Raw genomic sequence first — 18,033 nt, forward strand, 5'->3', positions numbered from 1 at the left:
TTTTTTTTTTCTAACTTCAATGTAGCACAGTCCATAATTTTCTGGTATACATCTTCAGCACATATAATGACTTTCTACATATAAAACACATTATCTTATTAATAGTATTGGCATAAGCATGACTAATTCAACTTTTTATACTCTTTTCTTCAAATTTTAATATGTGATTTCTCAAGTTGTAAAAATAAGTGTTTGGATTTTTATTATAATTGAAAGAAATTTTTAGTTAATTTGGGGGGAATTCATGTTTTTTTTTCTGTATTATTCCTACCATATGAATTTAAATAACTGCATAATAAGTATTAAATTGGTAAAAATACTTTATATAACCAATTTATAGTAGCAAATAAGCTTTATTTTATTTTCCAAATTTTTTATTTAAAAATATGTCACACATACAAAATTTCAAAAATAGTTCAATGAATACATATACACCCTTTACCTGTATTCATTGTTACCTCTGCTCCCTTTGTTTTACCACACTGTATATATATGGACATATTATTGTTAGTTACTAAATCGTTTGAGACTAAGTTGCAGACATCTGATTATGCATTTCTAAGTATTTCAGCATATATTAACATTTCCTAAGAAAAAGAAAATTCTAGGGACGCCTGGGGTTTCAGCAGTTTAGTGCCTGCCTTCAGCTCAGGGCATGATCCTGGAGTCCCAGGATTGAGTCCTGCATTGGGCTCCCCGCATGGAGCCTGCTTCTCCCTCTGCCTATGTCTCTGCATCTCTCTTTCTCTGTGTCTCTCATGAATAAAGTCTTTAAAAGGAAAAGAAAATTCTAGTACATGATCACAATTATCAATTTATCAAATTTAGAAAGTTTAAAACTGATAAAATACTGTTATCTAAAATAATTCTATATTCAAAATTGTGCCTAATGTCACAATAATGATTTTACAGCATTCTTCTCTTGATTAAGCATCATACATTGCATTTAATTGTTGTATGTTGTATCTTTTTATAAACCTTTAAACTAAAATCGTTTTTCAGCTTTTTGTTTTCTTTTATGACATTGGCATTTTTAAAAAGTGCATTCAAGTTGTTTTGTAGAATATCACTCAAGTTGGATTTATTGTTTCCTCATAAGTATCTTCAGGTTATGCATTTTCTGTGATATTATGTCAAACTGAACTTTTTAATGTTAGTATTTTTTAAAAGATTTTTATTTATTTATTCATGAGAGACACACAGAGATAGGCAGAGACATAGGCAGAGGGAGAAGCAGGCTCCAGGCAGGGAGCCCAACATGGGACTCGATCCTGGGACCTCAGGACCACGCCCTGAGATGAAGGCATATGCTTAACTGCTGAGCCACTCAGGTGTCCCCTAATTTTAGTATTTAGAGCCCTTTGTAAATTGCCTCTTTTCCTCACCATTGACTCAACATTTTAAAATAATCTTTTAAAATTTTCTCCCATACATTTGGCTCATGATGCTCTCAATACATAGGATAATATATTTTTAAAATATTTATTTATTTATTTGAGAGAGAGAGAGAGAAAGAGAGAGAGAGAGAGAGAAGAGAGAGAGAGAGAGAATGGAGGAAGGGTGGAGGGAGAGAATCGTTAAGCAGATTTCCCTCTGAGCAGGGAGCTTGACACAGGGCTCAATCCACAGTTCATAATATCACGACTTGAACCAAAACCAAGAATCAGACACTCAACTGACTGAGTCACCCAGACCTTGATATATTTTTCCCTCTTACATATCCCCGTTTCTTCAGGCCAGATCACAACACATATTATCATATAAACATTCTCTAACTTCTTCTTTTTCTATTTCTTTCCTAAATTTGCCTTTTTAAAAATTTCATTGATAGTTATACAAGCTACTTGTGAACTATATTATTACACATATGCTTTGATTTCTAACCACTTTAAATCTTGCCCCTCTAATTTGGATTTAAGTCAATCAGAAGCAGGTGCAATGCCTTTTACATCTTGTGTTTACTGTAGCAAGCCCAGATCTTCAATAAATGAATAAATCTGTCATATGATATTGATTGCTATGCATATTTTCCTTTTTAAATAAAGCATTTCTAATGCTTACACTTGAGATACTGCAAACATCCTCAGAGATAAGTATAGAAGCTCCTTCTTATGTTTTCCCTGAAAAGAGTTTAGGGTTAAGAAATAAGTCAATTGAAATAACAATTTTGAAGATGCTTTTGATGGTAGTAAGCTGACCAAGTTCTTTATATATGCTACATATTTATAAATATGTTTTATTCTATTTCATTTCTTTGATTGTTTCCTGGCTGGCATAGAAAACATACCAGGACACAGGGGAAATATTACTGGAAAGACAAGTGAGGATTTATCAAAAGTATTCCTGTGTACATTTGTAGAAAAAATAAAAATTGCCTTTTTTCTCATTGTGTATGTTAGGAATCACTGAGCTTTATTAATCCACATGTCATTAAAGAAAAGATGACAACAAAAACGGAAAAGCATAGATCTTTCCTTTTCTGTACTATGAGAGACATTACTGACACCAAGTCCAGACTCTCAGAACTAAACAGTGTGCCATAAAATTCTGAAACTGTCATTTTCTTATGAGATTATGCACTGTTCCAGAGAAAGAGATTTTATATCAGTGTATATCACTATCTTTTTAAAAATTTTGTTTAAATTAAAAAAACTTACATTCAATTAGCAAACATCTAATACATAGTTTCTGATGTAGTGTTCAATAACTTGTCAGTTACTTATAGCACCTAGTGCTCATCATATGATGAGCCTTCCTTAATGCCCATCACCCAGTTACACCATCCCCTACACACTGCCCCTCCAGCAACCTCAGTTTATATCCTATAATTAGTAGTCCATCATGGTTCTTCTCCCTCTGAAGATTCCCCATTCAGATTTCCCTCCTTTACCCTATGATTCTCTGTACTGTTAATTATATTCCACATATGAATAAAATCATATGATAAGTGTCTTTCTCTGATTTACTTATTTTGCTCAGTATAATACATTCCAGTTCCATCCACATTGATGTAAATGGCAAGTACCCATCCTTTCTGATGGCTAATATTCAATTATATATAACTCACATCCTCTTTATTCATTCATCTGTTGATGGACATCTTGGTTCTTTCCACAGTTTTGCTATTGTGGAAATTGCTGCCATGAACCCCGGGGTGTAGGGGCCCCTTTGGTTCACTACATTTCTATATTTAGGATAAATACATAGTAGTTCAATTACTGGGTCATGGGGTAGCTCTATTTTTAACTTATTGGGGAACCTGCATACCATTTTTCAGAGTGGCTGTACCAGCCTCCATTCCCGCCAACACTGTACAAGGGTTCACTTTTCTCCACATCCTCACCAATATCTGTTCTTTCCTATCTTGTTAATTTTAGCCATTCTGAGTGATTTTGATTTATATTTCCTTGATGGCCAGTGCTACGGAGCATTTTTTCATGTGTCTGTTAGCCATTTGTATGTCTTCTTTGGAGAAATGTCTGTTTATCTCTTCTGACCATTTCTTGACTGCATTATTTGTTTCTTGGGTGTTAAGTTTAAAAAGCACTTTACAGAACTTAGATACTAACTTTTCATATGATAAGATATGATATTTGAAAATATCTTCCCCCATTTTATTGGTTGTCTTTAAGTTTGTTGACTGTGTCTTTTGCTATGCAGAGATTTTATCTTGATGAAGTCCCTATAGTTCATTTTTGCTTTTGATTCCTTTGCCTTTGTAGACCTCTCTAAAAAGAAGTTGCTGTGGCTGAGATTGAAGAGGTTGTCACCTGTGTTCTCTTCTAGGATTTTGATGGATTCCTGTCTCACATTTAGATCTTTCTCCATTTTGTTTATCTTTGTATATGGTATAAAAGAATGGTCCAGATTCATTCTTCTACATGTGGCTGTCAAATTTTCCCAGAACCATTTATTCTAGACACTATCATTTTTCCATTGGATATTCTTTCCTGATTTGTTGAACATTTGTTAGCCATAGAGGTGAGGGTTCATTTCTGGGTTCTCTATTCTGTTCCATTGATCTATGTGATGGCTTTTGTGCCACTAGCATACTGTTTTGTTAATTACAGCTTTGTAATATAGCTTGAAGTCTGGCATTGTGATGCCAACAGCTTTGGTTTTCTTTTTCAACATTCCTATGGCTATTTGAGTTTTTTCTCTGGTTCCATACACATTTTAAAATTATTTGTTCCAGCTATCTGAAAAATGTAAATGCTATTTTCATAGGGATTGCATGAATGTGTAGATTGCTATGAGTAGCAAAGACTATTTGACTATTTATTCTTTCAATCTATGAGCACGGAATGTTTTCCTATTTCTGACTTCCTTGATTTCTTTCAGAAGTGTTCTGGAGTTTTTAGTACAGATAATTTGCCTTTTGGTTAGGTCTATTCCTAGGTATATTATGGTAAATGGGATAAATATCTTAATTTCTCTTTCTTAAGTCTCATTGTTATTGTATAGAAGTGCAACTGAATTCTGTGCATTGACTTTATACCCTGCCACATCACTGGGTTGCTGTATAAATTCTAGAAATTTTGGAGTGGAGTCTTTTGGGTTTCCACATAAAGTATCATGTCATCTGTGAAGAGTGAAAATTTGACTTCTTCTTTGTCAATTTAAATGGCTTCTATTTCTTTTTGTTGTCTGATTGCTTAGGCTACCACTTCTGTAATGATATTGAGCAACAGTGGTGAGAGTGGTTTTGCCTGTCATGTGACCTTAGGGGAAAAGCTCTGTATTTCCCCATTGAGAATGATATTCGGTGTGGGGTTTCTGTAGTTGGCTTTTACGGTATTAAAGTATGTTCCCTCTATCCCTACACTGTGAAGTTTTAATCAAAAAGAATGCTGTATTATTGTCAAATGCTTTCTCTGCATCAATTGAGAAGATCACATTGTTATTGATCTTTCATTCATTAATGTGGCGTATCATACTGATTGACTTGTAAATGTTGAACCACCCTTGCAATACAGGAAAAAAATACACTTGGTTGTGGTGAATAATCTTTTTAGTGTACTGTTGGAACCTACAAGCTAGTATATTTGTTTTTGTATATTTTTTATTGGAGTTCGATTTGCCAACATATAGCATAACACCCAGTGCTCGTCCTGTCAAGTACCCCCCTCAGTGCCCATCACCCAGTCTCCCCAACACCCCAACCACCTCCCTTTCCAACACCCCTTGTTCGTTTCCCAGAGTTAGGTGTCTCTCATATTCTGTCACCGTCCCTGATATTTCGCACATATTTTCTCTCCATTCACCTTTATTCTTTTTCACTATTTTTTATATTCCCCAAATGAATGAGACCATATAATGTTTGTCCTTCTCCGACTGACTTCCTTCACGCAGCATAACACCCTCCAGTTCTATCCATGTTGAAGAAAATGGTGGGTATTTGTCATTTCTAATGGCTGAGTAATACTCCATTGAATATATATACCACATATTCTTTATCCATTCATCTTTCGATGGACACTGAGGCTCCTTCCACAGTTCCGCTATTGGGGATATTGCTGCTATAAACATTGGGATACCCTAAAAACTACAGAACACTTCTGAAGAAATTGAGGAAGACACAAAGGGATGGAAAACTATCCCCTGCTCATGAATTGGAAGAATTAATATTGTGAAAATGTCAATGCTACCCAGGGCAATTTACATGTTCAATGCAATCCCTATCAAAATACCATGGATTTACTTCAGAGCGTTGGAACAAATCATCTTAAGATTTGTGTGGAATCAGAAAAGACTTTGAATAGCCAGGGGAATACTGAAAAAGAAAACCAGAGCTGGGGCATCACAATCCCAGATTTCAGGTTGTACTACAAAGCTGTGATCATCAAGACAGTTTGGTACTGGCACAAAAACAGACACTTAGATCAATGGACCAGAATAGAGAATCCAGAAATGGTCCCTCAACTTTATGATCAACTAATATTTGACAAAGCAGGAAAGACTATCCACTGGAAAAATGACAGTCTCTTCAATAAATAGTGCTGGGAAAATTGGACAGCCACATGCATAAGAATGAAACTGGACCATTCTCTTACACCATACACAAAATTAAACTCAAAATGGATGAAAGATCTAAATATGAGACAAGAATCCATCAAAATCCTAGAGAAGAACACAGGCAACACCCTTTTTGAACTTGGCCACAGCAACTTCTTGCAAGATACATCTATGAAGGCAAGGGGAACAAAAGCAAAAATATCGGCTGGTATCTTGATGAGACTATTGGCATCCATGTTCCTCAGGGATATTGGTCTGTAGTTCTTCTTTTTGATGGGTTCTTTGTCTGATTTTGGCAACAAGGTAATTCTGGCCTCATAGAACAAGTTTGGTAGTTTCTTCCATTTCTATTTTTAATAAGCTTGAGAGAATAGCTTTTTTATCCTCTTTAAATATTTGTTAGAATTCCCTTATAAAGGCTTCTGGCCCTTTACAGTTGTTTTTTTGAGTGGTTTTTGATTACTACATCAATTTCCTAGCTGGTTATGGGTCCGTTCAGATTTTCTATTTCTTCCTGTTTCAGTTTTGGTAGTTTATAAGATTCCAGGAATGCATCCATTTCTTCCAAGTTGTCTACTATGTTGGCATATACTTGCCTATTATATGTTCTAATAATTCTATGATGTTGGTATTGGTTGTTATCTCTCCTCTTTCATTCACTATTTTATTAATTTAAATCCTTTATCTTTTATTTTTAATAAATCTTGCTAGGAGTTTACCTATCTTATTATTTCTTTCAGAGAGTCACCTTCTAGTCTCATTAATCTGTACTACTATTCTTCTGGCTTCTATTTCATTGATTTATGTTCTAATCTTTATTATTTCTTATCTCATGATTGGCTTAGGCTTTACTTGCTATTTCTCCAACTCCCGTAGGCATCAGGTTAGCTTGTGTATTTGAAATTTTTCTAAATATTTGAGAAAGGAGGGAGGGGCAAGATGGCGGAAGAGTAGGGTCCCCAAATCACCTGTCCCTACCAAATTACCTAGATAACCTTCAAATTATCCTGAAAATCTATTAATTCGGCCTGAGATTTAAAGAGAGAACAGCTGGAATGCTACAGTGAGAAGAGTTCGCGCTTCTATCAAGGTAGGAAGACGGGGGGAAAAAGAAATAAAGGAATAAAAGGCATCCAAGGGGGAGGGGCCCCGCGAGGAGCTAAGGCCGGGGCAAGTGCCCCCAGGACAGGAAAGCTCTGTCCCGGAGAAGCAGGAGCTTCACCAACCTTCCCGGGCAGAAAGGCGCCCACAGGGAGTTAGAGCAGGACCCCAGGGGGTCGGGGGGATGCCCTTGGGCTCCCTGGGACACTAACAGACACCTGGGGCTAGTGCAGGAGAGTGCGCGGAGCTCCCTAAGGGCTGCAGCACGCACGGCGGGACCCGGAGCAGCTCAAAGGGGGCTCAGGCGGTGGCTCTGCGGAGGGGGCTGCGCGGCCTGGGAGCGTAAATCCAACAACGCAGACTGGGAGCACAGGGCGCCTGACACAGCCCAGGATTCGGCCTCCCCCTGGGTCAGGCAGAGGCCAGGAGGGCCCAGGACAGCAAAGACGCTCCTGCCCCGAGCTGAGCAGATCAGCGGCCCCGCCCCGAACCTCCAGGCCCCTGCAGACGGAGTAGTTTCTGCTGGAGCTGAATCCAGGTTTCCAGACCTGCAGCAACCACTGGGGTTGTTCCTCCTGGGGCCTCACGGGGTAAAGAACCCCCACTGAGCCCTGAACCAGGCAGGGGGAAGAGCAGCTCCCCCAAGCGCTAACACCTGAAAATCAGCACAACAGGCCCCTCCCCCAGAAGACCAGCTAGACGGACAAGTTCCAGGGGAAGTCAAGAGACTTAAAGTATACAGAATCAGCAGATACTCCCCCGTGTTTTTTTTTCTTTTTGATTTCTGATTGCTTCCCCCACCCTTTTTTTCACCTTTCTTTCTTTTTCTTTCTCTTTTTTCTTCTTTTTCCTTTTTTCTTCCTTTTATCTTTTTCTCATTTCTTTCCTCCTCTCTCTCTCTTTTTCTCCTTTTCCCAATAAAACTTGTTTTTGGCCACTCTGCACTGAGCAAAATGACGAGAAGGAAAACCTCACCTCAAAAGAAAGAATCAGAAACAGTCTTCTCTCCCACAGAGTTACAAAATCTGGATTACAATTCAATGTCACAAAGCCAATTCAGAAGCACTATGATCAAGCTACTGGTGGCTCTAGAAAAAAGCATAAAGGACTCAAGAGACTTCATGACTGAAGAATTTAAATCCAATCAGGCAGAAATTAAAAATCAATTGAATGAAATGCAATCCAAACTAGAAGTCCTAACAATGAGGGTTAACGAGGTGGAAGAACTAGTGAGTGACATAGAAGACAAGTTGATGGCAAAGAGGGAAACTGAGGAAAAAAGAGACAAACAATTGAAAGACCATGAAGACAGATTAAGGGAAATAAACGACAGCCTGAGGAAGAAAAATCTACGTTTAATTGGGGTTCCCGAGGGCGCTGAAAGGGATAGAGGGCCAGAATATGTATTTGAACAAATCCTAGCTGAAAACTTTCCTAATCTGGGAAGGGAACCAGGCATTCAGATCCAGGAAATAGAGAGATAGCCCCACCCCCGTAAAATCAATAAAAACCGTTCAACACCTCGACATTTAATAGTGAAGCTTGCAAATTCCAAAGATAAAGAGACGATCCTTAAAGCAGCAAGAGACAAGAAATCCCTGACTTTTATGGGGAGGAGTATTAGGGTAACAGCAGACCTCTCCACTGAGACCTGGCAGGCCATAAAGGGCTGGCAGGATATATTCAGGGTCCTAAATGAGAAGAACATGCAACCAAGAATACTTTATCCAGCAAGGCTCTCATTCAAAATGGAAGGAGAGATAAAGAGCTTCCAAGACAGGCAGGAACTGAAAGAATATGTGGCCTACAAACCAGCTCTGCAAGAAATTTTAAGGGGGACTCTTAAAATTCCCCTTTAAGAAGAAGGTCAGTGGAACAATCCACAAAACCAAGGACTGAATAGATATCATGATGACACTAAACTCATATCTGTCAATAGTAACTCTGAACGTGAACGGGCTTAATGACCCCATCAAAAGGCGCAGGGTTTCAGACTCGATAAAAAAGCAGGACCCATCTATTTGCTGTCTACAAGAGACTCATTTTAGACAGAAGGACACCTACAACCTGAAAATGAAAGGTTGGAGAACCATGTACCATTCAAATGGTCCTCAAAAGAAAGCAGGGGTAGCCATCCTTATATGAGATAAACTAAAATTTACCCCAAAGACTGTAGTGAGAGATGAAGAGGGACACTATCTCATATTTAAAGGATCTATCCAACAAGAGGACTTAACAATCCTCAATATATATGCCCCGAATGTGGGAGCTGCCAAATATTTAAACCAATTATTAACCAAAGTAAAGAAATGCTTAGATAATAATACACTTATACTTGGTGACTTCAATCTAGCTCTTTCTACCCTCGATAGGTCATCTAAGCACAACATCTCCAAAGAAACGAGAGCTTTAAATGATACACTGGACCAGATGGATTTCATAGATATCTACAGAACTTTACATCCAAACACAACTGAATACACATTCTTCTCAAGTGCACATGGAACTTTCTCCAGAATAGACCACATACTGGGTCACAAATCGGGTCTGAACCAATACCAAAAGATTGGGATCGTCCCCTGCATATTCTCAGACCATAATGCCTTGAAATTAGAACTAAATCGCAACAAGAAGTTTGGAAGGACCTCAAACACGTGGAGGGTAAGGACCATCCTGCTAAAAGATGAAAGGGTCAACCAGGAAATTAAGGAAGAATTAAAAATATTCCTGGAAACTAATGAGAATGAAGATACAACCATTCAAAATCTTTGGGATACAGCAAAAGCAGTCCTGAGGGGGAAATACATCGCAATACAAGCATCGATTCAAAAACTGGAAAGAACTCAAATACAAAAGCTAACCTTATACATAAAGGAGCGAGAGAAAAAACAGCAGATGGACCCCAAGCCCAGCAGAAGAAGAGAGTTAATTAAACTTCGAGCAGAACTCAATGAAATCGAGACCAGAAGAACTGTGGAACAGATCAACAGAACCAGGAGTTGGTTCTTTGAAAGAATTAATAAGATAGATAAACCATTAGCCAACCTTATTAAAAAGAAGAGAGAGGAGACTCAAATTAATAAAATCATGAATGAGAAAGGAGAGATCACTACCAACACCAAGGAAATACAAACGATTTTAAAAACATATTATGAACAGCTATACGCAAATACATTAGACAACCTAGAAGAAATGGACACATTCCTGGAAAGCCACAAACTACCAAAACTGGAACAGGAAGAAATAGAAAACCTGAACAGGCCAATAACAGGGAGGAAATTGAAGCAGTCATCAAAAACCTGCCAAGACACAAGAGTCCAGGGCCAGATGGCTTCCCTGGGGAATTCTATCAAACGTTTAAAGAAGAAATCATACCTATTCTACTAAAGCTGTTTGGAAAGATAGAAAGAGATGGAGTACTTCCAAATTCGTTCTATGAGGCCAGAATCACCATAATTCTAAAACCAGACAAAGACCCCACCAAAAAGGAGAATTATAGACTAATATCCCTCATGAACATGAATGCAAAAATTCTCAACAAGATACTAGCCAATAGGATCCAACAGCACATTAAGAAAATTATTCACCACGACCAAGTAGAATTTATCCCCGGGACACAAGGCTGGTTCAACACTCGTAAAACAATCAATGTGATTCATCATATCAACAAGAGAAAAACCAAGAACCATATGATCCTCTCATTAGATGCAGAGAAAGGATTTGACAAAATACAGCATCCATTCCTGATCAAAACTCTTCAGTGTGTAGGGAAAAAGGAACTTTCCTCAACATCTTAAAAGCCATTTATGAAAAGCCCACAGCAAATATCCTTCTCAATGGGGAAGCACTGGGAGCCTTTCCCCTAAGATCAGGAACAAGACAGGGATGTCCACTCTCACCACTGCTATTCAACATAGTACTGGAAGTCATAGCCTCAGCAATCAGACAACAAAAAGACATTAAAAGCATTCAAATTGGCAAAGAAGAAGTCAAACTCTCCCTCTTCGCCGATGAGATGCTACTCTACATAGAAAACCCAAAAGCCTCCACCCCAAGATTGCTAGAACTCATACAGCAATTTGGCAGCGTGGCAGGATACAAAATCATGCCCAGAAATCAATGGCATTTCTATACACTAACAATGAGACTGAAGAAAGAGAAATTAAGGAGTCAATGCCATTTACAATTGCACCCAAAAGCATAAGATAACAAGGAATAAACCTAACCAAAGAGGTAAAGGATCTATACCCTAAATACTATAGAACACTTCTGAAAGAAATTGAGGAAGACACAAAGAGATGGAAAAATATTCCATGCTCATGGATTGGCAGAATTAATATTGTGAAAATGTCAATGTTACCCAGGGCAATTTACACGTTTAATGGAATCCCTATCAAAATACCATGGACTTTCTTCAGAGAGTTAGAACAAATTATTTTAAGATTTGTGTGGAATCAGAAAAGACCCCGAATAGCCAGGGGAATTTTCAAAAAGAAAACCATATCTGGGTGCATCACAATGCCAGATTTCAGGTTGTACTACAAAGCTGTGGTCATCAAGACAGTGTGGTACTGGCACAAAAACAGACACATAGATCAATGGAACAGAATAGAGAACCCATAAGTGGACCCTGAACTTTAAGGCCAACTAATATTCGATAAAGGAGGAAAGACTATCCATTGGAAGAAAGACAGTCTCTTCAATAAATGGTGCTGGGAAAATTGGACATCCACATGCAGAAGAATGAAACTAGACCACTCTCTTTCACCATACACAAGGATAAACTCAAAATGGATGAAAGATCTAAATGTGAGACAAGATTCCATCAAAATCCTAGAGGAGAACACAGGTAACACCCTTTTTGAACTTGGCCACAGTAACTTCTTGCAAGATACATCCACGAAGGCAAAAGAAACAAAAGCAAAAATGACCTATTGGGACTTCATCAAGATAAGAAGTTTTTGCACAGCAAAGGATACAGTCAACAAACTAAAAGACAACCTACAGAATGGGAGAAGATATTTGTAAATGACGTATCATTTAAAGGGCTAGTTTCCAAGATCTATAAAGAACTTATTAAACTCAACACCAAAGAAACAAATAATCCAATCATGAATTGGGCAAAAGACATGAAGGGAAATCTCACAGAGGAAGACATAGACATGGCCAACATGCACATGAGAAAATACTCTGCATCTCTTGCCATCAGGGAAATACAAATCAAAACCACAATGAGATACCACCTCATACCAGTGAGAATGGGGAAAATTTACAAGGCAGGAAACAGCAAATGTTAGAGAGGATGCGGAGAAACGGGAACCCTCTTTCACTGTTGGTGGGAATGTGAACTGGTGCAGCCACTCTGGAAAACTGTGTGGTGGTTCCTCAAAGAGTTAATATTAGACCTGCCCTACGACCCAGCAATTGCAGTGTTGGGAATTTACCCCAAAGATTTAGATGCAATGAAACGCCGGGACACCTGCACCCCGATGTTTCTAGCAGCAATGTCCACAATAGCCAATCTGTGGAAGGAGCCTTGGTGTCCATCGAAAGATGAATGGATAAAGAAGATGTGGTTTATGTATACAATGGAATATTACTCAGCCATTAGAAACGACAAATACCCACCATTTGCTTCAACATGGATGGAACTGTAGGGTATTATGCTGAGTGAAGTAAGTCCATCGGAGAAGGACAAACAGTGTATGTTCTCACTCATTTGCGGAATATAAATAATAGTGAAATGGAATATAAGGGAAGGGAGAAGAAATGTGTGGAAAATATCAGAAAGGGAGACAGAACATAAAGACTCCTAACTCTGGGAAACGAACTAGGTGTCTTGGAAGGGGAGGAGGGCGAGGGGTGGGGGCGAGTGGGTGACAGGCACTGAGGGGGACACTTGACGGGATGAGCACTGGGTGTTATTGTATATGTTGGTAAATTGAACACCAATAAAAAATTATTATATTATAAATAAATAAATAAATAAATAAATAAATAAATAAATAAATAAATAAATAATTGAGAAAGGCTTGTATTGCAATACATTTCCCATAAAGGCCACTGTTGCTGTATCCCAAATGTTTTGAACAGTTCTGTTTTCATTTTTCTTTTTTCCATGAATTTTTAAAAATTCTTCTTTTATTTTCCTTTTGTCCCAGTTGTTCTTTTTTAGGATTCTCTTTAACTTCCAAGTGTTTGAGTTCCTTCTAAATGTCCTCTTGTTATTGTGTTCAGTTTAAAACCTTTGTGGTCTGAAAATATGCAGGAAACAATTCCAATCTTTTGGTTTAATTTCAGACCTCATTTGTTCCCCAGTACGTGATCTATTCTGGAGAATGTTTCATGTGCCCTCAAGAAGAATGTGTATTCTGTTGCTTTAGGATGGAATGATCTGTGTATATCTGTGAAGTCCTCGTGCAGTGTGTTTTTCAAATTCCTTGTTGAGCTTCTGCTTAGATAATCCATCCATTGCTCTGAGTGGGGTCTTGAAGTCTCCTACTATTATTTTATTGTTATCAATGTGTTTCTTTAATTTGGTTATTAATTGGTTGATATAATTGGCTGCTCCCATGTTAGGAGCATAAATGTTTATAACTGCTGGATCTTCTTTTTTGGTAGACACTTTAATTGTGATATAGTGTCCCCCTTCATCTCTTACTTCAGTCTTTGGCTCAAAATCTAGTATGTCTGAAATGTGAATTTCTACCCCAGCTTTATTTTGTGGTCCATTAGCATGATACATGGTTCTCTACCTCTTCATTTTCAGTCTAGAGGTGTCTTTAGGTCTAAAATTAGTCTCTTGTAGACTGCATATGGATGAGTCTTGCTTTTTTATGCAATCTGATACCCTTTGTCTTTTGATTGAAACATTTACATCATTTGCATTCAGAGTAACTATTGGAAGATATGCATTTAGTGCCATTTTATGACCTATAAAGCTCTGTTTTTGTAGACTGTTTCTTTCTGGTCTATGTTACTCCTGGCCTCTCCTTTTGCTCATTGAATCTTCCTTAATATTTCTTGCAGGGTGGTTTAGTGGTCACAGATTCTTTCAGTTTCTATCTGTCCTGGAAGCTGTTTATCTCTCTTTTCATTCTGAATGACAGCTTTGCTGCATTAAAGCATTTTTGGTTGTATGTTTTTCTCATTTTGTACCATGAATGTGTCATGCCAGCCCTTTCTGGCCTTCCAAGTCTCTGTGAATAGGTCTGATGCCAGTCTAATATTCCTCACTCTGTTGGTTAAGAGCCCTTGTCTCTGTTTGCAGGAGTTTCTCTTTATCTCTGAAATTTGCAAGCTTCACTGTTATACGCTGGATGGTTGATCTAATTTTATGATTTTGAGAGTGATCCTCTCTACCTCTTGGACTTGAAGGCATGTTTCCTTCCCCAGATTAAGGAAGCTCTCATCTATGCTTTGCTTAAATATACCTTCTGGCCCTCTCTCTCTTTCTTCTCCCTCTGGGATTCCAATAGTTCTAATATTTTTTTTTTCATTTTATGGCATCAGTGATTTTGCGAAGCCTCCCCTCATAGTCCTAGCACTGGAGTTATTCAGTCCTGTGAGGTCTCTGAACTCATTGTTCACCTGTTCTTCCAGCTGGTCTTCTGGGGGAGGGGCCTTCTGTACTGATTCTCAGGTGTCTTTGTCTTGACAGCGTTTATTGCCATTTCCCATGGGTCTGGGATCAGTGTTAACTGTTTTTGTTTGCTCTGTGTGGCTTTTGTTAGCTGAAGGCTTTCCACACCTCTTTAAAAGACTAAAACACAAATGGACATATCCTGATCTCCTGTCCCAGAGCAGAAAAGTCAGGGTCCTCTCTCTTCAGTAAACCCTTGGGGATAAGTGGTCTTTACTTTTTTTTTAATAATAAATTTATTTTTTATTGGTGTTCAATTTGCCAACATACAGAATAAGACCCAGTGCTCATCCCATCAAGTGCCCCCCTCAGTGCCCATCACCCATTCACCCCCACCCCCACCCTTCTCCCCTTCCACCAACCCCTAGTTCGTTTCCCAGAGTTAGGAGTCTTCATGGTCTTTACTTTTGTGTGTGCCAAACTCTATAGATTCTTGTGGTGAGCACTCACACTGATCCTCCTTGGGAAAGCCAGAGAGTCCCCTCTTTTTGCACTTTGTAGGCCTCCAACACAGAGAGCATTCTCAATGGAGTGTGTACTTGCTCCCTTTCTTCCAGGGAAGGTAAAAGGTTCACGAGTTCCTATCCTTTGCATTGTTCTCCCCATGTGGACAGTGGTCACCCAATCAGACCTCAACTCATGGCCTATGGCAAACTAAGTTGACAATCCCCTCCTGAGCTTGCTGATCATAACCAGTTTCCCCACTCCAGTCCTTCGGAATTCTACTAGCTCAGGAACGTTGTTTATTCTGTGACTCCAGGGATCCTGAGACCACACTGTCCCAAGTAGTATTCTGCACCGTTTCACCATCTAAGCACCTTTCATACAGGGATGTCTTTCATTGGAGCAGATTGCTAATGGTTCCAATTTTGTGATCTAGGGTTATATATCACTTCCTGTGTCTGGCTTCAGGAGACTCCCTCCTTTCATCACTTATCTCCAGATATATCACTTCAGGTTTACTTATCTTTACCTCCTACCTTGCAGAAAGTGGTCACTTTTGTGCTTGAAGAGTTCCAGCAATGTTTTTCTTACATCTCAGGTTGAATTCATGAGTGTTCAGAAAGATTTTATAGTTATCTAACTGAATTCAAAGAATCAGATGAAACAAAGTCCCCTACTTTTCTGTCAATTTGCCCCTTCCCCCCTTTGCATTACACTCCTCTTTAAAGCTTCCAATATCTGCCCACTTAAAAGAATATCTATTTTTTTTTACTTCCATTACAAATCTGCCTGCTGTTAGCTTTCCTACCTCATTTCATACTAGTATTCCTGCCATGTACTACATTGTAGCCATGTGGGCTGTCATGCCTGTTCAACACATTAAACTCAACACATTTTGGGGCACATGAGTGGCTTAGTCAGTTAAACCTCTGACTTTAGCTCAGGTCATAATCCCTGGATCCTGGAATCATGTCCCACATTAGGTATCCTGCTCAATGAGGAGTCTGCTCCTTCCTCTACTATTCTCCCTGGCTCATGTTCTCTCTCCTTCCAGCACTCTCTCACTTTCTCAAATAGTATAAAAAAAAAGTTCAGTACTTTTCTACCATAAACTTTTACATAATATTTTCTCTGCCTGGAATACACTTCTACTTGATTTTGCATGCCTAATGCCTTTTGTCATTAAGTCTTAAATTTCATCTCCTTAAAGAGTTCTTGTCTCATAATTCCATCATTCTCATTATATCAATGAACTGTAATCCTCTGAATAACCTAACTTTCTGATTTGTTTTAGGTAGTCTCCATGCTCAGCACGGAACCCAACCTTGGGTTTGAACTCACTATCCTGAAATCAAGACCTAAGCTGAGATCAAGAGTCTAATACTTTATTTTCAAAGTAAGGGTTTTCATCAAAATAAAAATCTATTCTGTAACCTGATTTAATGTCTTCAAATTCTGTCACTTCGACTGTTGTCAAATAATGCAGCGCCTCTTCATCCGCCTCCCCAAGCAGTGCAGACACTTGTGGATGGTTGACAAATGTTACCCAAAAATTGGGGATTTTGGCGATCAATTCTGACCTCTTCTGAAAAAATGTTTGGCGGAGTTTGTTATATTTCTGTTCTACTTTCAAAATCTCCTCACTGGCTTGTTCATTAAGTCTATTTCATTTTGTACTTCATCAATATGTTCAATTGCTTCTTGCTGTTCTTTTTCTGAGGTCTCATTGGCCCCTTCATGGTTGGAGTTGAGCTCCTTTTTACTGACTTTGGCCGACATGGTGCTGCTCCGCGGTGGGGTGTGGGGTGGGGGGAGCAGGGAGGGGGAGAGAAGGAAAGGCGAAAGGAACAGGCAGCGGCTTCCACTCACGCCACACGCGAGGGCGCTCGCTGGGTCTAGCCGCCTCCTCGCAGCGTTCGTTCGCTCGCTCGCTCTCCCTCCCCCTGGCTCTTGCACGCGCTGCCCTCGCAGCCTGACGACGAGGGAGGGGCTGGGGCGACGTGCCAGACCCCGGCCCGGGCTCCTGCTTACGGAGGAGAGGCGGCGGTGGGCAGGCAGGCGGCTCGGCTCCCTCACTCATGCTCCGCGGTCCAGTTTGATGCTCGCTTTCCCTGAGCCGCCAAAGAATTTCATCTGAATGAGAGTGGTGATCCATCGTCAAAGTCCACTGAAATCAAATGGAAATCTGGAAAGGATTTGATGAAACGTTCAAGTCAAACGCAGAATGAAGCCAGCAGGAAGAGACAGCACGAGGAACCAGAGAGCTTCTTCACCTGGTTTACTGACTATTCTGATGCAGGTGCAGATGAGTTAGGAGAGGTCATCAAAGATGATATTTTGCAAAATCCATTACAGTACTACTTGGTTCCTAATATGGATGATGGAGAAGGAGAAGGAGAAGGAAGAAAAAGAAGAAGAAGGAAGAAGAATAAACAAGAAGAAGAAAGAAGAAAGAAGAAGAAGAAGAGGAGGAGAGTAGAGTGTATGAGGAGGATCTTCTGCTTCTCCTCGTCTTCTTCTTTGACGTCTCTTTCTGCCGCCTTCCTTCGTTCTTCCTTTCCGCATCTGCCTCTCATTCTTGCGTTTTCTTCCGTTCTTCGGTCTGCGTGAGATGTCACTAATGGAACCCTGATAGATTCCAACCTTCCTTTTTTTAATTTTCTCCAGTCCCTGGGAGCGAGTTGCGTCTCTCTTTTTCCCCCCCTCCTCTTGTGCTCATATCGCCCTGGTTTTGAAGTCTCTTTTCTCTCCGCTTTATACCATTGTTCTCAAAACTTAGTTTTGGGGGAATCCTTAAAAGCAGAATACAGCAGGAAAAGAATCTCTACCCC

At 39.3% G+C, this 18,033-nt stretch overlaps 1 pseudogene; it reads right to left on the reverse strand.

Annotated features, from left to right (window-relative positions):
* Nucleotides 1-14,845: 14,845 nt before the first annotated feature.
* On the reverse strand, nt 14,846-17,357 carry LOC111094860 (annotated as a pseudogene).
* Nucleotides 17,358-18,033: the final 676 nt, after the last annotated feature.

The sequence above is a fragment of the Canis lupus genome, chromosome X, assembly GCF_011100685.1.
Source record: "Canis lupus familiaris isolate Mischka breed German Shepherd chromosome X, alternate assembly UU_Cfam_GSD_1.0, whole genome shotgun sequence".
Taxonomy (NCBI): domain Eukaryota; kingdom Metazoa; phylum Chordata; class Mammalia; order Carnivora; family Canidae; genus Canis; species Canis lupus.